General features: G+C 40.7%; 1 protein-coding gene across 1 annotated transcript in view; it reads left to right on the top strand.

The window, feature by feature from the left end:
• The first annotated feature begins 13,415 nt into the window (after window positions 1-13,415).
• drd2b (dopamine receptor D2b) overlaps window positions 13,416-26,996 on the top strand; it is a 140,554-nt gene continuing 126,973 nt past the window's right edge. Inside the window, exon 1 of the mRNA XM_079816013.1 lies at window positions 13,416-13,754. The gene's annotated coding sequence lies outside the window, so the exon portion shown is untranslated. The remainder of the gene's footprint in view (window positions 13,755-26,996) is intronic.

The raw sequence follows: 26,996 nt of genomic DNA on the forward strand, positions 1-26,996 counted from the left end.
GGCCGTTGTAGCGTACATCAACCACCAGGGTGGTCTACGCTCCAGCAGTTTCTGGGAGCCTGGCTTCCGGGACTGTCCCGCTGGGTCGCGAAGACTATCAGACTCGGCTACACAATTCAGTTTGCGCAGGCTCCTCCCCGCTTCAGGGGAGTCCGCCATACCATGGTCGGGGTCAACGCCCCCGTCATGTGTGCAGAGGTTGCCACCCTGCTGGCGAAGGGTGCGATCGAGCCTGTCCCTCCGGCCGAGATGAAGTCCGGCTTCTACAGCCCCTACTTCATTGTACCCAAGAAAACCGGTGGGTTACAGCGAATCCTGGACCTGCGCATTTTGAATCGATCGCTTCACAGGCTTCCGTTCAAAATGTTGACAGCGAAACGCCTTTTCGAATGCGTTTGTCCAGCCGATTGGTTTGCAGCGATCGACCTGAAGGAACGCCTACTTCCATGTCTCTGTCCTTCCTCGACACAGACCGTTCCTACGGTTTGCTTTCGAGGGGCGGGCATACCAGAACGCGGTCCTCCCATTCGGGCTATCTCTGTCCCCTCGCGTCTTCACGAAGATTGTCGAGGCAGCCCTTGCACCACTCCGGCACCACGGGGATCGCATACTCAACTACCTCGACAACTGGCTCATACTGGGCCACTCTCGAGCGTTGGTGTGCGAACACAGAGATCTAGTGCTCCAACACTTAGCCCGTCTGGGCCTTTGGGTCAACTGGGAGAAGAGCAAACTCTACCCAGTGCAGAGGATCTCTTTTCTCGGTATGGACATCGACTCGGGTTGCCATGTTCACGCAGCTTTCGAGCGAGCACGCGCAGTCTCTGCTGACTTGCCTCCGTCAAATCGAGAGCAAGAGTGCGGTTCCACTGAAACTGTTTCAGAGGCTCCTGGGGCACATGGCATCTGCAGCCGCGGTAACGCCACTCGGATTGCTTCATATGAGACCGCTTCAGCATTGGCTTCGCGACCGAGTCCCGAGATGGGCATGGCAGTCTGGCACGCTCCTGGTCCAAATAACCCAGGCTTGCCTCCAGACACTCACCCCGTGGTTGAACCTCAGCTTTCTATGGGCCGGTGTGCCCTTAGAACGAGTTTCCTGGCATGTTGTTGTATCGACGGATGCCTCTGCCACGGGTTGGGGTGCCATGTGCAATGGACAGGAAGCCGCGGGCTCTTGGACAGGACGCCAGCGCCTTCTGCATGTCAATTGCCTTGAGTTGCTGGCAGTACGGTTCGCCCTGCAACGCTTCCGGGCATTGCTGAAGGGTCAACATGTACTGGTCAGGACAGACAACACGGCCGTTGTAGCGTACATCAACCACCAGGGTGGTCTACGCTCCCGCCGTATGTCTCAACTTGCCCGCCATCTCCTTCTATGGAGTTAGAAGCGCCTGAGGGCCCTTCGTGCTGTCCATATTCCGGGAGTCCTGAACCGTGCAGCCGACGAGCTCTCACAGCTTCAGCCTCTTCCGGGAGAATGGAGACTCCATCCCCAGACGGTCCAGCTGATTTGGGAACAGTTCGGCGACGCACAGGTAGATCTGTTTGCCTCCCACGACTCTTCCCATTGAAGGCTGTTTTATTCCCTGACCGAGGGCACGCTCGGCACGGATGCACTGGCGCACAGCTGGCCGCGGGGCCTACGCAAGTATGCGTTCCCCCCAGTGAGCCTTCTCGCACAGCTCTTGTGCAAGATCAGGGAGGACAAGGAGCAGGTTTGGCACCCGCGTCCCGACCTGTGGAACCTCCATGTGTGGCTCCTGGACGGGACGCGGCAGGTTTGAGTACCCTACCACCTACGGTGGTGGCTACCATCACTTCCGCTAGGGCAGAGTCCACTCGGCATGCCTATGCATTGAAGTGGAACCTGTTCGTCACCTGGTGTTCTTCCCGCCAAGAAGACCCCAGGAAATGCCCGATCGGGTCTGTGCTCTCGTTCCTCCTAGAAGGGCTGGAGCAAAGGCTGTCTCCCTCCACCCTGAAAGTTTACGTGTCCGCAATATCTGCCTACCACGAACTCTTGGAGAACAAAAAGGTAAGTCAGCACGACCTGGTCATTCAGTTCCTGAGGGGAGCTAGGAGACTAAATCCTCCTCGTTCTCCCCTCGTACCCTCTTGGGACCTCTCAGTAGTTTTAGATGTTCTGCAGAGATCCCCCTTTGAGCCTTTGCGGTCGGTCGATATTAAGTTCTTGTCTATGAAGACAGTGCTACTGACCGCATTGGCCTCCATCAAGAGAGTAGGGGACCTGCAAGCATTTTTGGTTGACGAAGCGTGCCTGGAATTCAGGCCGGCCAACTCTCACGTGATCCTGAGACCCCGGCTCGGATATGTGCCCAAGGTTCCCACCACTCCGTTCAGAGATCAGGTGGTGAACCTGCAAGCGCTGCCTTTGGAGGAGGCAGACCCAGCCTTGGCACTGCTCTGTCCAGTACTCGCTCTCCGCGCTTACGTAGACAGGACGCAGTGTTTCAGGACCACAGACCAGCTCTTTGTCTGTTATGGTGGAGAGCGGAAGGGAAGAGCTCTCTCGAAACAGAGGCTGTCTCACTGGATAGTGGACACCATTGTTTTGGCTTACCAGGAGCAAGGTCGACTGTGTCCCCTTGGGGTTAGGGCCCACTCCACTCGGAGTGTGGCCTCCTCTTGGGCTCTAGTGCACGGCGCCTTGCTAACAGACATCTGCAGAGCTGCAGGCTGGGCGACACCCAACACATTCGCCAGATTCTACAATCTCCGAGTGGAGCCAGTGTCTGACTATGTACTCGCCTCTACTAGTGGCCGGTAAGGGACCAGGCTCAGGTGTCTTCGCTTGCTCGCCATTATTCGCCGATTATTCTCCTCAGGTGAGCTTCCCGAAAGCCCTGAGTTCCTCCAGCACTGTCTATGCTGACGCCAGTTCAGTCTGCCCTCTCTCGAGCCCAGACCCTCGTGTTCGGCTAGGTGCCCCGTGTGCATGGTTCCCCTCCGGTGACCCCCACACGAGTATTTCCACCGTAAGCCTCCTCTGTGAGCAGGTGTCTTTCCCTTGGAAAGTCCCTGCCACCCCTGGGGTTAAAAATCCACCTTCGGCTGGTACCCCAGAGTTTCCCATATGCAGACCTTAGCGGGTCATATGTGTACTCTCTAAGTCCTCCCTACGGGTAGGCATCTTGGCATATCTCCACTGGAATATGCTTCCCAGTGTACCTTGGTATTCCTGTGATAAGTCCTTCGTCAGGGCACTCGCACTTACACAGGGCACTGGAAGACAGCTGAGTGGCGTGATTATATTGGGACCCCCATTCGTTAGTCACTAACGTTACATCGTAGTGACTGAAAGAAAGAGAACGTCTCGGTTATGGATGTAACCCTCGTTCCCTGAGAAGGGAACGGAGACGTAACGTCCCTTTGCCACATCCGCTGTGCTTGCTGGAACGGGAGTTCAGTCTTGGCTCCTCAGCAGGTAACGTAATGCGATATTGCCACGTACTTCCTATTTATACCCACGCAGTGGGGCAGAGTTACGTATGCAAATTCCACATGCCCATGGCATTGGCACTGCCATTGGGCATTTTCTAAGATCTCGAAGATGATAGGCTTCTAAGCGAAACCCCCATTCGTTAGTCACTAACGTTACATCTCCGTTCCCTCCTCAGGGAACGAGGGTTACATCCGTAACCGAGACGTTCTCTATAACAGAAGTACTTAAGAAAAAGTTGAAATTGCATTTATCAGGACTCGTAATATATTTTGCCATAGTCTTTATTTACTCCACAAGCAGGGTTAATTGCCCGCATCACATTATTGGTGTAAATCACTAATTTCTGTTATTGGATGACCTACTCAATATAGGCGCAACACGCGAAACATAATCAACAGATGCTATAGTGGAGAAAAAAGACTGAAAGAGGAGAGCGGCAGCAGCTAAATTTCGGGGCTGAGCTCGGTCAGGTTTGTCTTGACAAAAGTCGGACCAACAAGATCTAAAAGCTCCTGAATTTGCTGCCGTGGCAGACAAAATTTATTTTGAATTGCAGCTTCTGACATGGTAGCCAGGGGACTAAAGTTTTCACAGATAAAATCGTGCACATAGAAATGGCTCCGGGACCGGACCATCAGTGTAATGACAATTCTATTCTTTGCATGAAAACACTTCAATTAGCAGAATTATATTGGTATAGAGATGTAAAGAAACAGTGGTGGCCACTACCGGAATGAACTGTCAATAGTGATAAGGTATAGCTAAGAGTGGTCCAGACCAACCTTACAAACAAATGACTTACAGAAGGTATTCTTAACTAAGATCGTTTTGGGAAACACGTATTAACGTTAAGATACACCTTAAGGTATAACTTAAGAATGACGTAGTGTTAAGAAGGTTTTGGGAAATCCAGCTCTGGTTGTTTGAATAAGTACAGTGTTTTTCTTTACTCAAGATACACTGTACTATAAACGCTAATGTTTTGTTTTGTTTGAGGAGTGGAGAGGAGTGTCTTATTCTAGCATTTTTTTCTGAGTTATAGACAATACGATAATTCCGATAGCATGTGAAGGCAGCATAATTGCTGTGCACTCATAAATCATTGCACATAGAACTGCAGACGCTGATTGGCTGCTGTGATGGATGCTGTGCTTTGATCAAGCTGTGCAAAAGAGAGAGACTTAAAGGTGCAGTAAGTCATTTCTGAGAAACGCTGTTGAAAATTTAAATCAACTCTCTGTGTGCGCTAAAAGTGTTTGTACATGGTCCTGGCTATGTAAATAGGAGACAAAACTAAAATGGATCACGGCGATCAGACAAGCACCACAGCACTCTTGTAGCCATTCAGCAATAGGGTTATATATGCTTGTGATGCGTAGGAGAGAGAGTGAGCAAGTGGGTCATTTTTAGAAAGACTGTAGAAAGAGAGATGGCTGAGATCTTACCAATGACGAAAAGGTCAGAGGAATATAATTGCAAAAATAAGAATTACGATCAGGCAAGTGCTAGGACGCGTATTAATATTGGAAAAGCTTTCCAGCACTGGTGAGATGTTAGTGAGTTGGGAAGGCCTGAAAATGGACGCCAGGTTGCTTTGCCTCTGCTTAATATGTGTGCTCTGGTCCTCGAATCTGAATGGCTGAAAGGGCTTCCAGGAGTGCTGATATTTCACCTGTATCAGCACTGGGACTTTTCACCGATTGTATCACTTCGCTTGTCTCTGCGCATTCTAGACGGACAGCGTTCCTCCCTCTATTGACGGAAATGCAATATAATATACACAACTCTGGTTTCAGTGTTGTATAAAGACCTTACATAATGTACCCTTATGTTTTTATGACCTTAAAATGAGACATTTCTATCTTCATACACCGCAGGTCCACTTACAGTGGTCACAATTTTGCAGCGTCATGTTTCTACAGTATGCCTAAACGGACAAATTGCTCTACAGAGTGCTGACTACTCTCTGCTGTCTCAGACGATGACATCTTTGTCCTGTGTCAGCCACCATAGCTTCTCTATGTGCAATTAGCAACCTCACTGCTAGATGCCGCTAACATTTACATAATGCACCTTTAAGGTATATTGCTAATCTAAGGTACTAATATGCACCTTTTAAGGGTACTGCCCCAGTGACAAGCTGTTATACCCCTAAAGGTACAATTAAAAAAAATATATATATATTCTGAGAGTGTATGCAACACTGGCAACAACTAACATCAGCTGGCTCACCAGACAGCTCATGCAAGTATGGATGAATCAGCTGCGATTCAACAATAACACCATACAACATCATATATTGGTTCTGTGAAACAACAAAAACTAACTGCATAACCATAAGACTGTATCCTCACAGTTCAAGACAGATGATCTTTGTGTCAAAATGTCAGAATCGGAATGCTCGAATGGACCGTTGATTATGTAGAAAGATTGTGACAGAAAGCCTAATCCCACAACATGCCTTTCTGTATTTAAAATTGAACATAAAATTCTACTTAGTCCAGTTATTACTGGGATCATTTAAACTGTCAAAACTACGATTTGAGTGGTGCTGTGACACCGGTTGTTTTGTCCCTCATGGTAAGAATGCTATAAAGTCTTGATTGCTACAGTCACTTCCTATGCCAATCATTTTAAATGGAGTTACATGTCATCTCATCTGTTCCATTAGCTCTAAAATAAAAAGTTTCTCGTGTCAACAGATGAGAAAAGATAAATAAAATAAAATAAAGAGTATTCATGATAACTTTATGGTGCACTCCTTTAAACGTTCTCGCACATGCAAGTATTAATTCTAACCTTGAGTTTTACTTCACAGTTCAGTAATAAACACTTCATTTTTTATGTTCAAACTCTTAGTGACTTTGCTAAAGGTATCTAATATAACTTTTGTGACCAGTTTTGATTTGTTTTATGAGTCACCCATTTATAGCACCTCTTCATTTGCAGCAGAAACAATTATGTGAATAATGGCACGGTGTATTGCTGTTAAGAGTCGTAATGGATCTACATCATACTGAGAACAAACATGCTTTATTGCTTGAGAAGGTTTTCAGTTCCAGTGGCACGATTCATGATTATCTTTTTCTGAGGTCTTACAGAATTCAATAAAAGTCATTTTCAGCAGTACAGCTGGAGATTAACTGCGAGTTACTGTTTTGACTGCTTTGAAATTGGAAAAAGAAAGAATCCAGATAAATAGAATGTAATACATCATGTAGACAGAAGTGTTATCATGGGAATGTCTTCAGCATGGCAACTCAAGAATGAATTCTCTAAGATTAAGAATTGTACAAAGTCTGTTGAATGCTTGTTTTGAAGCCAACAGAAGTGCAGAAGGTTTTGAAGGCAACATCAGGAAATTCAAGTGTTGCTTTACTGGAATACTGTGTTAAAGCTATGGCTCTACATAGTTTTGTTGTGCAGTTCACAGTAGAAACTGTCTATTTTGAAATCTCATAATTATTTGCTTTGTGCTGTTTACCTGTGGATCTTCTCGAAGGAAAAACCATAGTGAAAAACAGAAATCTACAACTGTCAATTATGATAAAACATTTAATAAGCGACATGTTATGTAGGATTTTAACATTTCACCATTATAATTTAATTACTGTAGCTGTCAGTTGTTCTTGTCGATCACATCATGTTTAGTATTCAACAATAGTTTGTTCAACAGAGAGTTTAAAACTACACATACAAATTTTATTTGCTCTTGAATTTTTTAGTGACATCACAGTGTATCTCTGCATAAATGTCTGCCATCATCTTAAGGATCCTATTTAATTTAATTAAATCCTATATCAACATATCACCTATTTCAACAGCTCTAAAACAGTTCACAGTCTTTTGTCAATTTCTTTTATTTAAAAAACAAAAAGCAAAGAAGCCCCTGTCAGTCACATAATGAAGACAAAACATCTTGACCTGGCTCTCTTTTTTTTTCTGAACTTGTCAGACATCACCCTGTTTGACATGAGTATCTCACCTTTCAACATAGGTTTTATATAGGTTGAGGTCAAGAGCAAATTAACATGAGTATCTCATCTTTCAACATATGTTTTGTATTGGTTGAGGTCAAGGACAAATTACAACTGACATGTCACATTGGAGCCAGATGGACAAAAGGTTGTGGGGCATGATGAAAGTATCACAAGTGTGCTTAGTTGCATTGAATGTGCACCTGTGTACTTCAAATCTTACAAATACATTTAAAAAACTGCTCAAAGTTAGTATATTTAAATGTACTACATTGCACCTTCATCATTACAAAACTGTATTAATAAAGATATTTCAATACATTGAAAATACAAGCTTAATATTTTAGTTTACCATTGTTAGTACATTCAGCATACACTTTAACCATATTTCAAAGATGATAGAAGTAATTATGAAAATTCATGTAAAGTTGCACTTCAGTCCTACATCAGTGGGTCACAAAATCCCTCTTAAGTTCAGTTAATTTAATTTTAATATAACTTAAATCTATAATTCATTCAATTAACATGCAGTTAAGTGTCCGGTAACATTTAATTCATATTAAATCCTCTTTTTAAATGCTACAGTGTATTTCATTTTCACAAGAGCTTGCTGCAGGATCTGGTTAAAAAAAAAGAAAAGAAAAAATGATGGAACATGCAAACTATAAGTGTGGATGTGTTCATTTCATTATGAGACTTGATCTTATCCTCTTAAACAATGGGAGTCTTTTGTTTGCACTTGCGTTATTGACTACTTTACATGAGCGCTGTCCATGGTGCTGAATAGTATGCGTTTTGCATGACCAAAATTTCAAGGCATAGTTCACACATAAATTAAAATTCTGTCATTATTTACTTACTCGTGTTCTTCCAAACCTGTATTACTTTATTTCTTCCGTTGAACACAAAAGGACAATTTTAGCAGATTGTCAAAGCTGCACTATTCCAAATAATGGAAGTGAAGTTTGAGCTCCAAAAAGATTTTACACTGTGAATATTTGTCTTCTTCTACAAGTTCACGTTGCCATCACTGGCACATTGACATTAGCAACCTCTGCCTGTGTGTAACAATTGAAGTGCATAGTCCACATTTGAGCTGTTTTAAATTAAAGCAACCTGCACTGCCATTTGTCTCAAGATGCATATCAGTAATGTTATTTTATAAGGCACATTTATAAAAGTTAATTAAATGTTCTAAATGAAAAAAAGTCTAATTATAGCTTAATTTAATTCTTGTCTGTGAACCCAGGCCATAAAATCACAAATATACTCAACAGATATGCATACATTTAAAAAACAATTAAGCATCAAAATGTTAAGCTACTTCACTTACAAAAGGAGTGCCTAATCTTGCTCCTGGAGGGCCATTATACTGCAGAGTTTTGCTCTAATCCTAATTAAACACATCTGAACCAGCTAATCAACACAGCCGTGGTCTCCACGTCATGGTTCTGGCCTGTCTTTTATCTTTCTACTTCTATACATTGCCTTATCCCTCTTGTATTACCTTTTGTTATTGCTTGTGGCATTATGAGCCACTCTTAAAATGTGGGGATTATGTTTTGGGGTTTCTGGGTTTCATTTGACCTTTAGGTTGTAGCTTTGTCTGGTTTCTTTCCTTTTATAAGGGGACATATAACATATAAGGGGAACATATAAGGGGAATAAGGGCCAACATATAAGGGGAAATCTCACAATTTGAACATTTTCCAATTGGCCATTTTTACATGTTGGGATGAGAGAAAGAATTCAACATTTAAAAGCAACCTGTGTATGTATTAAAAGAGATCTATATCATTCTCATCTAATTAACTTCTTTAAGATAGTCTTAAATGATTAGTACACTTCAAAATGAACATTTCCTGGTATTTTACTCACCCCCCATCTAATCCAAGATATTCATGTTTTTCTTTCTTCAGTCGAAAAGAAATTACGTTTTTTTGAGGAAAACATTCCAGAATCTCCCCATCATAGACTTCCATGGCAACCAAAATGTTGAAGGTCCAAATCAATGCAGTTTCAAAGGGCTTCGAATCACTTCACAGGCTCTGCGTGATCCCAGACGAGGAATAGGGTAATTTTCCCCAAAAATTAAAAAAGATTATAGTTTTTAACCTAAATTGCTGATCTTGCGCTGCTCTGCGATGTGACAAGGATTGCGCAATCACGCCGGAAAGACATAGGCAGACGTATCATTGGCACGTCACAGAGCAGGGCAAGATGAGCAATTTAGGTTAAAAAGTATCTTCATTAAAACATTTTTTTTGAAAATGCCCAATGGTTTCGCTAGATAAGAAATCCTCGTCTGGGATCGCACAGAGCCTCTGAAGTCCTTCGAAGCCCTTTGAAACTGCATTGATTTGGACCTTCAACATTTTGGTTGCCATAGAAGTCTTTGATGGGGAGAAAAATCCCTTTAATGTTTTCCTCAAAAAACTTAATTTCCTTTCGACTGAAGAAAGACATGAACCTCTTGGATGAGATGGGGGTGAGTAAAATATCAGGGAATTTTCATTTTGAAGTGAACTAAACCTTTAAGCAAGGACAAGTCCAGATGTGAAGATACAGAACATGGTGCCCCATGAGAAGCATTAACAGTCTCTAAATTAGAGTGACACAATAAATGACATTGAATCATCCCAAATTACCATGAGCTTGTTTTCTTCTCTTGATGGAGAACAACCTTGAACAGTTTTAGCATCTGACAGGAGTCTCATTCATCTTTTAATTTGATACGGTACAAGGTTAATTTTTGAAGCTATTTTTTCTCCACACAAAATTGCACTCTGGGGATTTTTCAGTGCTAGAGAAAGAGGAAATGGTGAAAGGATGTGCACTCAAGCCAATATTCCAGCTGTGGCAAATTGTTGCTATAAGTTTAACACTGAAACCTGTGTTTTGTGACGTGAATATCATGGGTGTCACACAATGAATGTTATTGTAGTGGGTTATTCCCAGTTGGCTTAATGAATACATAAAAATGTTCTTTGTACTTTTGGTATAGATGCCAGAGTCTCAGTATAATGTTTTGTAAAATGAAGTACCCTACTGAAACGTAAGAGTAGTGACAAAAATTGTATAATTAATTCAATTCAATTCAATATTTGCATATTTCTTTTTACAATACATATTGTAGTACAGGAATAGTGCTTTACAAACCCCCCAGTCAGCAAGCCGAAGGCGACAACGGAAAGGGGGAAAAAAACGATGTTAAGTAGAGCAAGAAACCATGGAAGGAGCCGATACAATTAATCAACCTATTTACAGTAAAAACAAATCTGTGATTCTACTTCGTCTGACAGTCTTACAGTATGTGACACAGAATAGTCATTTTTCTTATAAAAGGTTATCAGATATAGCAAGAATATATTAAGAACAAAAAATATCAATTTCAGTGATCCATAGAGTGTGCCACGGGAAACTACATGGCTTGGATACACAATGCCTGGCCCACATAGTATGCATTTTACATGATGAAATGGGAATACTGCATGGGCCCTGATTACATTCCGGACATGCTGTGGATGAATACAAATCAAAATGTAATCAGTAATCATCCTACACAATAACACATTCCATGAATGCAAAGTGTGCTCTCTACATGTGATATAAACACCAGTGCATGTTTGTGACAGGAGATACAGGGTTGTGTTTACAGTATCACTTCCAGCACCCCCTCAAGGTACCCGGCACCCTGTCCATTGATAGCTACACCACAACATGATGAATCACTTTGTGTGTGTGTGTGTGTGTGTGTGTGTGTGTGTGTGTGTACAGGTTTATATTGCATCGTGGGGACCAAATGTCGCCACAAGGATAGTAAAACCTGAAATCACCTAAATTGTGGGGACCAGTCAGACATCCCCACGAGGGAAATGGATTAATAAACATATACTAAATGTTTATTTATATATATATATATATATATATATATATATATATATATATATATATATATATATATACTGTATATATACTGTATATATACTGTATATATATATATATATATATATTCCTACAATGACATGTCATGGTAGGATTAGGAGTAGGGTTGGTGTAAGGGTGTAGAATATACAGTTCGTACAGTATAAAAACCATTATGCCTTTGGAGAGTCCCCACAAAGATATAGTGAAACTTTGTGTGTGTGTGTGTTTGTGTATGTTTTTTCTATCCCGGTGAAGACTTCAACCTTAATGCACATAGACTCATGGGGACTTGTATCACTTCGGGGACCTAAATTGAGGTCCCCTTGAGGAAACAAGCTTATAAATCATACAGAATGAGTTATTTTTGAAAATGTAAAAATGCAGAACTTTTCTGGACCCACTTTATGTTAGGTGGCCTTAACTACTATGTACTAACATTTAAATTAATCATTTGATACAATGCATTTAATGTGTACATACATGTTTTTACATTGTACTTGCATTTTAAAAATGACCTGCATGTAATTACACCTGCAATTAATTTATGTAGTTACATCTATAATCACACTGTTGACCCTTCCCTTACACCTAACCCTATACCCCTAAACTTACCCATAACACCACACATGTCCCTAACTTTACCCGTATCCCACCTCAATATCAGCAAAAGTGTTTTTGCAATACAATATGAACACAAAAAGTACATTGTACTTAGTTTTTGATGTACATAGTACATAGTACATAGTAGTTAAGGCCACCTAATATAAAGTGGGACCAGTTTTTTTTTATTACGGGTAGGGGTAGGGTTAGTGTAAGGGGATAGAATATAAAGTTTGTACAGTATAAAAACAAATTGTCTATGGACAGTCCCCACAAAGATATTAAACCAGACGTGTGTGTGTGTGTGTGTGTGTGTGTGTGTGCAGGGTATGGAAGGTATTGACACATCAAATGGGGGCGTACTGCTGACTGTGAGAACTGATTCATAGTCCCTTGAAGCAAAGCAATTATGTGGGTCAAGGGGAGTAAATTGTTCTAAAGGTGGGCAGTTTTGCAAAAAGACAGATGATGGCAATAATGTATAATAATACAGCTTTTATCTGCCATAGATACCCACAGTGAAGCTTTACAAGTTTTTGAAAAGAGTTGGAGTGAGCTTCATTCATTTAAATAAGAAAAAATATACATAGACTGTATAATGCTAACATACAGTTATTTGATCTAACGCTTAAAAAATATGATGTTTCATTGGTGCGATCTAATGTAGGTTAATTCAGTCATATTACATACTAGTTTTGACATTAATCAGTTTATTTAGAAGTTACCACGTGAAGCATAAAGACAAACAGTAAAACAGTATTCCTCCACAACCCCACTAATACAGACTTCTTCTACATTGAAGAAATGCAACCTAAAATAGTAACATCTAAATTAACCGACTTTATTCAAGTCAAAATTGTTATGTGATATCGCTGAATCAACCTAAATACATAAAGCTACCACCAAAACAGCATTATATGGGTTAAATCAGGTATAAATATCTCTTTAAAGTAACAATTGCAGTTTTTCACAGTGGAGTGACAGATTAACCAGTGGACTAGGCTATCTTTTTTTGCAGTGTCCAGGTGATTTTTAGTGGATGAATGAAGCATTGTAACCATCCTAGCTCAACATATTAAAACCAAGTGTCACAAATGCATTTTGCCTTAATTTTGAACAATAGTTGTATTATTTAAAACCTATCAGACTTCTTTATGTGATAGATATTGTTAGAGCAATATGCTTGTGCTATTATAATAAGCGTCACATGGGTGATGGGTTGATATTTGCCTAATGCATAGCATTCTTGCTTTTTTCCAGTGTATTTTAGGTGTCCAAACTATGTTGAGGGGTCACTGTACTTTAGACAGTTTTGTGCTCGGTAACTGGGTTTGTATAGTACTTAGTGTTCATCTGTCGTTGGATCCTCTGGGCATTTCAACACGCGCTTGTGTTGAGATCAGTCAACTCCGCCTCCTGTCTGCCATGCGCTCACGGTTACTGCTGCTGGATCTGAGCGCGCTGAACAAGCGGCACTGCACCCGGCATTCGCGCTCTTCTGCTGACACCACGCACTTAATGTAACTATTTAAAACTGGCATTTAAAGTGAGATAGAAGACTAGAAATCTAAAACGTTTTGGCCAGCACTAGAGAGACAATCACGTTTTATTCAGTCAAGTAAAATTCTATAGCATCGTCAATAGTTCGAGAACACTGAACGATCTGGCATAAACGAGTATGGACAGTTTAACACTGTGCGGGGAAAAGATGCTAAACATCAAGAAGTTGTGGATATAAACGGACAGAAGAACAGAGCTCATTCCTAATATCCTATGGCTTGAAGGTGAGGTGCATGTTTTACACAAAACTATTGGATTTATTTACTGTTTGATTGAAATGATCAGAGAGATTATTTACCTTTTTAGGTAAGTGTTTGTCATTGCTTCTCAGTTTGTACAAACGGATTTTGACAAAGGTTTGTCTGTAATACATAAAAAAGGGTTTAAAACCTTTTTTTTTCTCACTTGAGCAATTGAAATGTCACATTTACGGGAAATAAAACAGCTGTGGTTGCCAGAAATTCAGGTATTATTGGATGACATTTGGTTACTGTATATTTTACTGTTCATAAACATAACATTTATTGAAATAATAATATACCAATCTACTTGAACTACTAAAATCTATGATACTGCTAAACATATATTATACCATAATAACATTCAAATAATAGAATATAGCTATATATATATATATATATATATATATATATATATATATATATATATATATATATATATATATATATATATATATATATATATATATTTACTAAACCTCATAAAATGTAACTTAAACACCCCAATGCACATAAAAACAACAATAAGAATAAATGATAATATTATTAAAATGATTGCTTTTTTTCACTTAAAACAATTTTAACAATTGCTTCCAAACTAGGCAATGTGTATTGCATTCTTGAATGTAGTAGCCTAGTATAGATTTTCCACATTAATACGGCAATTTATACCTTTTGCTTCCAAAAACATACTGTATTTTAAAGTAAAATCCCATGTATTGTTGTTAAATCAATTTTCACTGTAAATGTTCAAGTAACCTAAAATTTCAACAGCTTTTATTATTATAGTTTTTTATTTTCATTCAAACAGTGTATGTTGCACAGAGTGGTACTGAGATGTGTGAGTAGAACACATATTAAACATTGTTTAATACACAGAGAGGTGAAGAGCAGTTTATGTGAACCCTGGCATTTTTCCAAGAGGTTTTCCACAGGGAAAAAGACACATTCTGAAGTCTGCTGTTTATTGATTTACAATTACATAATCACTTCCTCTTAATTATCGCTATAGATTATCCACAAACATATTCTGAGATCTACCAAGTTGCCTAACCTTAGACAGCTGTTAAAGTGAGCCAATTGTCTGCCAAGTATATTCTGTGCTAAATCATTATATTCAGTCAGTATGGTGGTGTGTTCATATGTTCATGGAGTGCTAGTCCGTCTACAGATCGTAGTGGTATTCTGTGGTACCTGCTGGTTTAAATATTCATTGCTGAAAGAGTGGAATGTGTGAAATTGACTCTGTCTGATATGAAGAAGAAAATATGATAAATGGAACGGTCTGTCTCCACTTCAAAATTGATCTCTCGGTTAGAATGACCATGTAGCCTATTGCAGAATTCAAAGAATACCATTAAGCATAAAGCACATGAGAAATACTTTTATATGGAAAAATGAAAGTGACTGAAAATGTCTGTGGGAGACATTTTTTCCCCCTGGGGCTTCTTTCATGAAGAGGCGTGGCCCTGAGAGCATTTTCCTGATATTTTCAAGGAGGAAGAGGCAGACACCGTGCACAGACTGCCCTTTTGTTATTTTACAGAGCCTGTTTTTAGGAGCTTGTAGAACAGGGGGCAGTGTTTCACAACAGCTTTCAACAAGAACATTTGAAACCATTGAGAACAAGAAAAACAGGTAATGAACCGTACTAATCTGTGACAGTTAAAGCTGCAGACCGTAACTTTTTTTTTTTGTTAAAATGACAATGAATTTGTATTTTTTTTTACAAGTACACAACAAGCCAGTATTCAAAACTATCTCCTTACCTTAGCCCCATTCACAACGGTAAGCTTGTAATAATGTGTTATAATTACGTAGAGTGGTATGGTGGATTTCCACTGGAAATTCAAGCATGTCTTTGCGTCGTTACATCACATCTGTATACATAAAGAAAGAGTCCGGCTAGTAGTAGTAACGCACTTGAGGAGCATGTATACCACATGTTCTTCAGCGGATCATTTATAACCTTTTCTCAAAGGAGCTGGAGTTATTAAATGTATCATTTTGATGGCGGATTGTAATCCAGAAAGGTCCAATCATTAGTGACAACTGGAGATTCACCCGTAGTCAAAAGCAAAAGATTAGACTGTACAGAAAATGAAATCTACAGGTAAAGCTAATAAACACTAAATACATCCAGTCACACAATGCTAATGCTGTTAACATTAACAATTTGTTATATGAGGGATCGGTAGATTTAATCACCGTTGGTAGCGTGATTTATTGTAATGTTTTGTTCCCAAAAGTGACAGACATGTTACTTGTTCAGATTATGTTTTCCGGTGAACATTTTTATTTAGGTTATAGTCAAAGACGTAGAACCTGAGATTCTGAAGTACAGTATCTACACCGGTGCGGTGACTGACAGCCGCAAAAACTCCTCAAAACATTAGTTTCATCCGCCGACGAGCTGCGCCGACGCACAACTCGCATACAAATGATAACTCCGCAAATAACTGCAATTGCAGGTTTCAAACAGAGATGGCGACACAGAGGCAAAACTTACGGACTGCAGCTTTAAATTGATAAAAAAATCTTCCTGGTGTTGATGCAAGTTTCAGCTAGAATTAAAGATATAGCAACAAATATCAGAGGTGGTTGGCCATACTGTAAATCTCCATTCAGATGCTGGGATCTGACTGCAACATTTAGTATTTGTTTTTTGTGCACAGACTAAAAATACACCCATGGATTTCTCTGATTTTATGAGAGACAAGCAAATAAATGTATCTCATTTTATGTTCTTTTTTTGAAAGTGCAGCACATTATGGTCTGAATATATTTGGTAGCAGATGGTGGAATAGACATTATTAATGCTGAACACAACGCGTCCCTGAAATTGGTGTCTCGGAAATGTCACCACTGTGATTTTAATGGCTACAACTGTACTGAAGGTTGCTATTTAAGCACTATAATGAAAGTGTAACAAATGTCACAGTGGGCAAGACTATGCCATTATATGGTGCCTCTATGTAATCCAGGACATGACATCTAACTCATAAGAAGAGTATTCATTTTTGACTCAGACAAAATATTTCATGACATTTCAAGCTTTGTTTACCTTGCTACCCACTATGTGATTCTGCTTAATTTATAAGACAGGGCAGAGACATAAGGGGCTTTAGACCATGACTAATGTTATGGATCATAACCATACGCAAACTTAAATAATACTGTCTCTAAAATGTGCGTGCTTCAGCAAGTGCAGGCCCAGCTGGAGAGTCATACAGACATTTTTACAACTATTTTAAACCCAAAACTATGATGCACATTTCTAGAAGAAACTTCTCCTGTGTTCTTGTCTAGGACGCACAGCTCTAAAGTTGCATTGTAAGAAATTTTGAATACAAAATAAAGTATAATTATTATTTTCATCAAGAATAATTGTTATAATAATTTAATAGTTTATGAATAAAAATCTCAATATTCACTGAAAATCAAATATGACGGTTTAAAACACCTCAATGCAGATTTTACATCAGTGATATTTGACAAGTCTGTGGCGCAGGACAAGCAGCAACTGACCAAGGTGTAGCCAGAGGGACGAGGGCGCCTGTTGGAGCAGTAAGGATGATGCTTCTGGTTGAAGCCAAGGGAGGGAGTAGCCAAGGTGGAGTGACAGGCTCGGCAGCTGGGGACGGAGCCAGGGGATCATCTTGCCAAGTAGGAGCTGGAGACAGGAAGACCCGAGGCAGATCCATGCAGTAAAGTGGAGTCAGAGGAGGAGCCGAGGGACTGAAGGGAACCAGCGGAGGAGGGGTAGGGGAACTGGCTGTCATTGGTAGAGGGGTTGGGAGAGGGAGGATGGGGGCGGAATCAGTGGAGATGCAGGAGACTTGGAGCTGGACAGGACCAGCGGAGACACAGGAGACTTGGAGCTGAGAGAGACCAGCGGAGACACTGGAGACTTGGAGCTGGTGGAACCAGAGACATGAAACTACAGGGATAATCCTGTTCCAAATCCTCATCAAAAAATTACAAAGGCCAGCTGCAGCTCACCTTCGGTGGCAGGAGTGTTGACGGGGCTTCCCACCATGCCCTCATACTCCACTAGCACATGCACTGGTACTGACGATGTTGCCAGCTTTTGCACCTGGTCAGACTCTTCGTCGTGCTCAGGCTCCAGGGCGATGAAAGGCTCAGTCTTTGTTTCTGAGGAACTTGTTTCTCCGTGTCTGCGGTGGGCCCAGGTGCTTTGTCTGTTAGAGACGTGGGAGGCAGCTGGCCGGGCTCTGGGTCCAGGTGATATCCTCAGTGGGGCTGATGGTGAGCGGGGGGGCCCATTGCTCACCAGCACCCATTTCACCCAAAGGTTGCGAGTTTGATTCTCAATATTGCCAGGGAATGACTTAGGTGCCCTTGAGCAAGGCTGTAACGAGGTTAAAGGATCAGGGAGGAAGGAGGCGGGAACGTTCAACACTTTAATCACATTACATAAACAAACAATGAAACAAAAGTAAAAGCACACACATAGACAAAACATAGCGTAAAAATCCAGGCCTGGTCATCTCCTTTTATGCTCCCGAAGCTCTTATGTGAGAAACTCGATACCGCTGTGTTGTAGGGGTTGAACGACTTCCGATTTTTTCAAGTCGACATATATGTGATGAAAGTCGAGTCGACGTCAACTAGTCGCGATTATGTCATTAATAAACAAATAACCCTGAACCTTGAGCTGACGCGAACACGAGTTTTCTTGTGCACAGGACCGCTATGGCATATGTCACAGCGCTGATAATAAGGTTATTGCTCCTACTACAACAGCTTTTGTATCAGTTCTTTTGTCTTTGGGTCGTTATATTGCTCACAGATTTCTGCTCGTTCTGAATCAGATACAGAAAAAGTAGAACTATAAAGATTACATATGAATATATATGTATATGAATGCATTAAGGCCCGGGTATACTTCGGCCATCTGCGTTCGTGTACCGCCCGCATGACGTAATTTTCGTCATTCGGAGGGCTCGCGGCCGGCTGCACACGGTCCGCGTGCAACAGCGCATGCGCCAGCAGTACAGAAGAGTCCACTAGGTGGCAATACGCACAGTATTGAGCACAATGTTCAGCCGTCGAAGAAGAGTGTGCAAAGACCAGTTTAAAAACAACACGCTCGAAAAAAAAGATTTTTTGATTCTTCAGTGTTTCTTCCAAACTATGTTGCAATGCACTACAGTTCTTCTCCGATCATGCCCAGCAAATGTCCCGTTGATGACAGGACTCAGTGCTGCCCTCCGATGTCTGGTAGAGCATAGAAAAAAATGTACCGCGCATATGTCGAACGCGATCATCCGCGCGCATCCGTTGTGTAGTATACTTTGAAAGACGCGCGGACAGGGCTACGCGCGTGACGCGTCCGGGTGCGGTAAGTGAAGTATACCTGGGGCTTTAGAGGAGAGATTGCGTGTGAATTAATTCTACTTGCCAGCATCTCTCTACTAATAGTGAAGCTGTGAGTTTTAGTTACTAAGAAATATATGCTATAACTTTTCAGTTTCTAAGCTATTTTAGTGATAAATCACAGAACAGTGTTGATACATTTCTGCGCTATTGAATGGTTTTGTGTAAGGCACGCGATCTACGCGTCATGTGCGAGCTATGTGTATGTGTGTTACAATGCAGCATGCATTTAGAACGGTGATTAACTGACCTGTACAATAAGCGTGCATTCTCCCGATCAATTTTGAGCTTCCAGATGGTATAATGAAACATGTCTTGTGCAGAGCTCTCTGAGTATGCATTTATTTGTCATTTTTGACTGTTGGAAACAGAACCTGGCAGCCGGCATGTCAGGAAATGCCTTATCCTGTCGCGCCCTCTATAGGCCAGCGACTAGTCGACGTCAAGCTTAAAGCGACTAGTCGATTAGCAGACTAGTCGGTGCAACCCCTTCTGTGTTGTGCAGGTGACGCTCATTAAAACTCTGGCTACCAGCCTCGCCCCGTTCTCATGGCTCTCTGCCTCATCCTGCTTGCCATATAGGCAGAGCAAGCAGTCCGGATAGTTGTGAGGCATGCCAGATCTAAAAAGTTCCTTGTGTGGTCCTCAAATGGTGAGTCCGTTGTTTAAAAAAATTGTGTATAAAAATATATGTATAAAATGAATAATATATAAAAGGGTTTAAATACACAGGCAATGGTAATTAACAGAACCAGAAACCAGTTTAGAACTACTATTAACTATAGAAACTAATTAGGAACACAGACAGGCAAACAGGGAAACTAAGGCCACATCCACATGAAGCCAGAGCTTTCCCTATCCAATCTTTTTTTCCCCTCGTCTCAAGAAATATCTGCGTACACACGAAACCACTGAAACCGACTCAAAACAATGTAGTATACATGCCAGACCAGTATGTGGGGCTGTAATTCTGCCACAGAAATACACTAAAAACGGAGAAGAAGAGTGGTGGCTAGAAGGGGTACAGCAACGGCCGGAAGTGAGTGACAATAAATAAATTTGCTATTTACCAGATTGTGTTTTATTAACGCCTACACCTACCCCAACTCTAAACCTACCCTTAAAATAATGCAAATACAGTAATTAAATAACGCAATATTGATGTTCGCATGCCCAGTGGCCGTAACTGTATCCCTTCGAGGTTGAATCTGAAATTGCCTCCTATACCCTCAAATAGGGCATTATTTGAGAGGACAGCCATTTGTAGTGGTGTCCGAAACCATAGTGGACACTATCGAGTACACTCATTCTATCCCACATTGCACCGCAATAATAAGTGTACAGCCGATATACACTCAACGGATGTCCGAATTCACTCACTTGTTTTCATTCGCTCCTTCAAGTGAACTGTATTAGTGGACTGACGCAGGGAATAATGAATGAGGGTTTACGATTTCGGATTCAGCCCTAGTCTTTACCGTGCGGGACGTGGTGTGATGACATCACCGTTTCACAAAATATACGGATTGGCAGTACACACAAAAACGCAAGGGTGTCAGTTTCAGATTCATCCACTCTGGGACCCGGTTTGAAAAAATACCGATTTCAGGCTCCTAAAACGCTGTATCTGTCTGGACGAAACGCTGATACGATACAAAAATTTTACGTATACAGCTTCTCCAAGTGTGGACGGGGCCTAAAATAGCATGACAATAAAACAGAACTAAACAGAACTTAACTGTTACACCTGAATTAATCTTTGAGTATTCGTATTTAATGGTAATTTTGGGGAAACTATTCCTCTAAGGGGTTAGTTCACTCAAATAATTACAATCATTCATCATTTTCTCACCCTCATGTCATTCCAAACCCATAAGACTTTTCTTCACCTTCGGAACACAAATTGAGATATTTTCAATATTCTCTCATACATAAAGACAATGTAAAAGTAATCCATATGATTTGAGTGATTTAATTTAAGTGTTTTGAAGAAACATGATCACTTTATATGATTTAGCAGGTCTAAGCTTAGGGGCATTGTTCATAGAGCACATCAAGGAGTAGGCCTTAGTAGCTATTTTACATGTGCCTTTAACACTACTTGTGTGCATCTTGAGACAAAACAATATTTTTAGATGTCAGTGAAAGTTGCTTTAAGTTAAGACAGCTCAAACATGCATTTTAGTCAGGGAATAGATTTAAGCATTGTCGGTGAAACCAGGCACAAATATGATTAATAGAAGCTCAAACATGTATGCTTGACAATCAAGAACAAACCTTTATTGATTTTTACGAAAATTAAAGTCTTTGGATCGGCATGAGAGTAAATACATTTTCATTTGTGGGTAAACTACTGTATGTCATTATTTACTCACCCTCATGTTAAGTGAAAACTTTTTTCCCCACTTTTTTTTATCCACACTTAAAAAAAATGGTAACTAATCTAAATTAACTGATTTTATTCAAGTCAAAAATATGTCATCACCAAAAATCAACCGAAAAACATTCATTTATACCACCAAAACTACATTATATGGATTAAATCAGGTAGACATCAGGCACATGCAGAAGGGGGGGGGCTTTGGGTTCTCGAGCCCCTGCCCTTTTTCAAAATGAATCAAAAGTGCCCCTCTCAGACAAATATCAATGATAATATCGTAGTCAATAAAACTAAATAAATGTGATTATTATAACATGACATTGATGACAATGTATACAATAGTAACGAACGGCACAAAAGTCGGACAATTTCTGTTGAGGCGTTGCCATAACGCGTTGCTATGGGTTGCATGCGTTTTGATTGATTGCTGATTTTCCTCTGTTCGGAAGCGGCTCTCGAGCCAAATATGGTCCTTTCAGAGAGTGTGTGGCCTCGCGGGAAAAAAAGTAAACCAATATTTTTTTTTCATCCATAATCAGAGCTAATGTGTTGATTTAATTACAAATCTATAAATTATATATTTTAAAGGTCCCATGGCATGAAATTTTCATTTTATGAGGTATTTCAACATTAATATGAGTTCCCCTAGCCTGAATATTGTCCCCAAGTGGATAGAAATGTTGATCGGTGTAAAACCGAGTTCTGGCTGTCTCTCTCTGCCTTTGAGAAAATGACAGGCCAGACTAGCCAATCCTGAAGTCTCCTGGTTTGACGTCCAAGCAGGAACGGTTACCTCCCTTTCCTCCGCCCAGAGAATCTGGCACGCCCATGCAAGCGCGAGATATCATTAATGTTATTTGTGAACGAGTGAACGCTGGCAGTTTCTCAGTGTTTGGATGTACAAATGAAAACAGAAGTCTTTCTTCAGTTCCTTCTGATCTGTGATCATTGATTTCTTATGTGTAGCTTATTATTTATTATTTGTGGACACGCAGCGGCTTCTCTCTCTCCCGACAGACCGACATGACCGGTGTTTTCGTGTTTTCTATCTTGTGAGTCAGTGTTTTTGTACGTCCTTGTCGCGTCTATCTGTTCTAAAATGTGCATACAGTCTTTTCTGTTTAACATCAGCAGTCACATCTTTAGAGATAAACTTCACACACGCCGAAGCTCGGCCTCCAACATCCCCGACCCCCAGTACTGCATCTGGCCCACAGCGGAGGCACCAAACGCGGCGTGAGATTAAGCAGAAGGGGGGTAAGCGTGAGGGTATCCGGCTAGGCTAGCCAGCTTTCCCCACAATAAACTGGATTACATTCGATTACTGCTGTTGTCTCTTTGTTTGCGCTGTGTAACGTTACTCAATGCGCGTCAATGACGCTATTCATATGATTGGAACATATCTAGAAATAATGCTTTAATCAAACTTACTAACTCGTTCATCTCGCTGTAATGGTACATTGCATGTGTTACAAAGTTGGTAGAATAATGATGAAGAGGACTCGGTGTGACTGGGACTCGTGTTTATTCAGAACTCTCAGATACAAACACAATAAACTCGCGCTGACTGACAGCGCTCTCATAACTCAGTAGTTACTATAAATAACTTTGTTAGCAATCGCTTCGTCTCCGTGATGTCCGGTTCGCGAACGAATCATTCTTTTGAATCGGTTCTTTTTAGTGAACCGAACCAGTTCACCAAATCGGACTGAATCGTTCTAAACGGTTCGCGTCTCGAGTCAGCGCTGATCCATAATTTACTAAAGTTACTAACTTTCTGACATGAGTGACAGCCCCTCCGACTAGAAATAAACTAATAACCTGAAGTATATGCTAGTAACTACAACAGTTCACCCTGAACTGAGACATGCTGAGAGAACTGATGAGAAGTGAACACAGGTCCATCCGTCTCTCTGGCAGACTCGTGCCTGCTCGTGCCTCGTTAAACCACGCCCCCTCCGCTCATTTAAAATGCAAAGATGTCAGCCAATCACAACAGTGGGCGTTTTTACTGAAGTCTCACAGCAGACACGCCTCTTGAAGCAGGGCATTCAGCCACAGGGCAAACAGCAGTATAGAAAAAATGCCTTTTATTTCTAAATTATGACATTTCATGATGTAAAAATCATACTAATAATATAAGTACACCTCAGAAAACACTATAAAATAATAGAAAAATGCCATGCCATGGGACCTTTAAAGTATTACACAATTCACCAATGCGCGTTTGTCATGTATATACACCAACCAATCGTGATCTGGCAAAGCAAGTTCAAATTCCATTGGGCATGTGAAGTGGAGCGGTAATTTTCTGTTCTTATTCATAAATCGGTTGAAAATTACATGGACAGACGAACTAACGTTTCGGGCTTTCGGTATGGTGCGCGCGTGTACCGAACGGTTATGAATGCAATCTATAACAGTTAACAGTCGGCTTGTTTAAAGCGCGGAACACACTTAAATCCGAGTTCCCACACGAACATATTAAGTATTCAGTCCATTTTATCACGAAATTCAAACGATAAATGCCGTTTTAACGCTCTATTATGTGACGTGACAGAGAGACACGTATCAGTTCAACTTCAAGCGGCAGCGCGCGAGTGAACGCGATCATCTCCTCCTAAAGAAATGAATATCTAAAGGTATGTTGAGGATACATTACAACTTATTGAAACGTATCATATGTTGTGTAATCGCACCATCGGTGTTTCAACCGCGGAAAGATAATAAAACAGCTTGTAAACAAAAAATGTCATGTAGAATCACATTTACCTCAGAAGTCATTCAGTGTCCACAGCTGAGAGTTCACTAGAGAGATTAACTCTTTCACTGAATACATGCACTATATTAGCCTATATATTCGTTATATTAGCCTATATATATTCATAATATTCCACTTAGCCTGTTAGTGATGTCTTGTTTATTTAATGTATGTTTAAATAAACCTGTCATGAAAATTACAGCCACTAAATGATTATATTTCAACAACGAGTTGGAGAAAAAAAGAAAAAAAATTAGATTTAGATATTAATGCAAAAACTGCCTTATGTGAAGCTTATCAGGGGCGTAAATCATGGGGGGGACGGGGGGGACAGGACCCCCCCAATCTGAGGGCTGTCCCCCCCCTAAAAACCATGCTGAGTATTGTAAATAATATAATGATATATACTTAAAATAAATGTGTAAGTAGTAAAACAATACAAAAGCAAACGGGACAAAAAATGCGTTTAAGTTTAGAAACATTTTGAGTCCCCCCTCCCACTTGCCCCACAGTGGTTTGATCCACCGCGCACCTCAACTAACGTTACCCATTGAACGTAAAAAAAACTACCACCACAAGTTTGGGGAGAGAACAAAGCTCTTCAGACAGCAGTTGTGAAACTCCAGTAAGCTGTCAATACTATTTTATTCACTTTAAACATCAGATGAAGTGACTCTTTTCTCTTTAATACAGATTAGGCAAAACACTGTTAGCGTCACTTCCCCACCGCGGCACCGCCCCGGGCCACCGTTGTTTTCATTTTTATAGTAATAAAATAATTTTGTTTAGTTAGAGAACAGACACAACAATTAAAAACTGAACGTGTCTGCTCAATGCAGCACGAGCCGAACGAGAGTCAGATTTCATTCATCATTAGAGCAAACAGCTAACAGACAAGATGATCGCGGAAGTTTTGGTTTCAAAGCGAAATGTAAAAGTGCCTATTTAAAGGAGTGTGTCATTGTACTGTTTTCTTGCTGTGTTTTTCATTAAGAATAATAGGCTAATGAACCCATAATTCAAGCAACCCACCCTCGAATTGGCGCTAATTCTAAATCTAAAGTATATGCGCGCGGCGCTCTGTCAGATCTGTGTTGGGTTTTGCTCAATATGATAATAAGTGGCAGATCAGAGGGCTTGCTGCAGTTGAATATCTAAAGATCTGAATATCATAGTATAAAATACTATGTGGAGGATGCAAGATAATTTTAAATAATATGACTATGTGGTGAACCTACTCATATTTAAACAACTATTGCTTTGTGTTGTTGGTCAGATAAAATGACAGAGAAAAGAAAAACGGACATTAGATAATTATTCAGTGCACCAAAACGCCAAATAAGCACAATTTTTTTTTTTTTTTTTTTTTTGTGGTACACATATCCTTACAAGTACGATTTTGGCTATATTATTTGTGTCCCCTTCAAAAATTGCTCTTGAGAAATTTCATGTTTATCGTCCCCCCCTACTGTTAGATAAAATTTACGCCCCTGAAGCTTATGAGTGTTGATTTTTATATCTAAAAATAAATAGCAAATGAATTTAGGCTAATAGTTTGGGCTCTGTTGTTAATCTTTAATAGCAATATGTAAGGGCTCCCTATATAGTTTACAGCATTATCTTTAAGAAACTTTTAGTTATAACTGAATTAATTTAAGGACAGACACAATTTTTTTTTTCATTAAACCACTGTTGAATAAAAATTAATAAAAAGCAATTTTGTAAAACTGCTGTACCGAATCCGTAGCAAACCGTGACTTCAAAACCGAGGTACGTACCGAACCGTCAGTTTTGTGTACCGTTACACCCCTAATATATATATATTTACATATTGCCCCTTTTTTACATTTGAGCCCCTGCCTCTGAAGAACTCTCTGCACGGCCCTGGTAGACATAGCTTTTTAAAGTAACAAATGTAGGATACCACTTTTTGCAGTGCATTACATAAAGTTGTTTGGTTTTCTGGTAAGTCGTTAGGGAAAGCCCTGATCACATTTGACTATGACCTTTAACTAACTAACTTGACACAAAAGAAAAATGCTTCATATATATGTGTCCACTAAAGGCTTGATTAATGCGTCACATCTGTTACATGTTAATGGCATGTAGCTAATTAGCTTAGGACGCATTCATCATCATGTCCTCATGTTTTTAATATGGATGAACTTTGCACACTGCCTGTCCTGGATGAATAAATGCTGCCTTTGGCCGTGATGATTTAACATGCGGTACAAAATTGTCTAAAACGGTCGTCAATATATCAGGTTGCTTTAGTGTAAGCCAACTGTTCTATTAAAATCTCCCTAAAACACTGGCCAGGAAGCCACCAGGGGTGTTCCAGCCTCACATCAACATTATCCGTTTCATGTCGCTTCCCATACTGCCATGGCAGGAGAGCTCTTGCTTGACCCTTGAGGCTTGGAGACTCTCCTATATGGGAAACAGGCAGGGGCTGCTCCAAGACATGGTTGTTAGGATACAGCATGGGCACACAGTCCTAATGAGCTCATCTGAGGCTTGTTATGGTGCTTCTCCGCTGCTGCTCTCAAAGAAGCAGACGTTTCCACTGTTTCCCTAATGGTTGCTTCAGAATGAGTGAGTGCTGGAACAGACAGAACTGGAACACTGGAATAATGTGGGTTTGACACAAGGTGATGGTTACATCGTTGTTATCTAACAAACGCTG

Source organism: Gobio gobio (genome assembly GCF_949357685.1).
Source record: "Gobio gobio genome assembly, chromosome: 4".
Taxonomy (NCBI): domain Eukaryota; kingdom Metazoa; phylum Chordata; class Actinopteri; order Cypriniformes; family Gobionidae; genus Gobio; species Gobio gobio.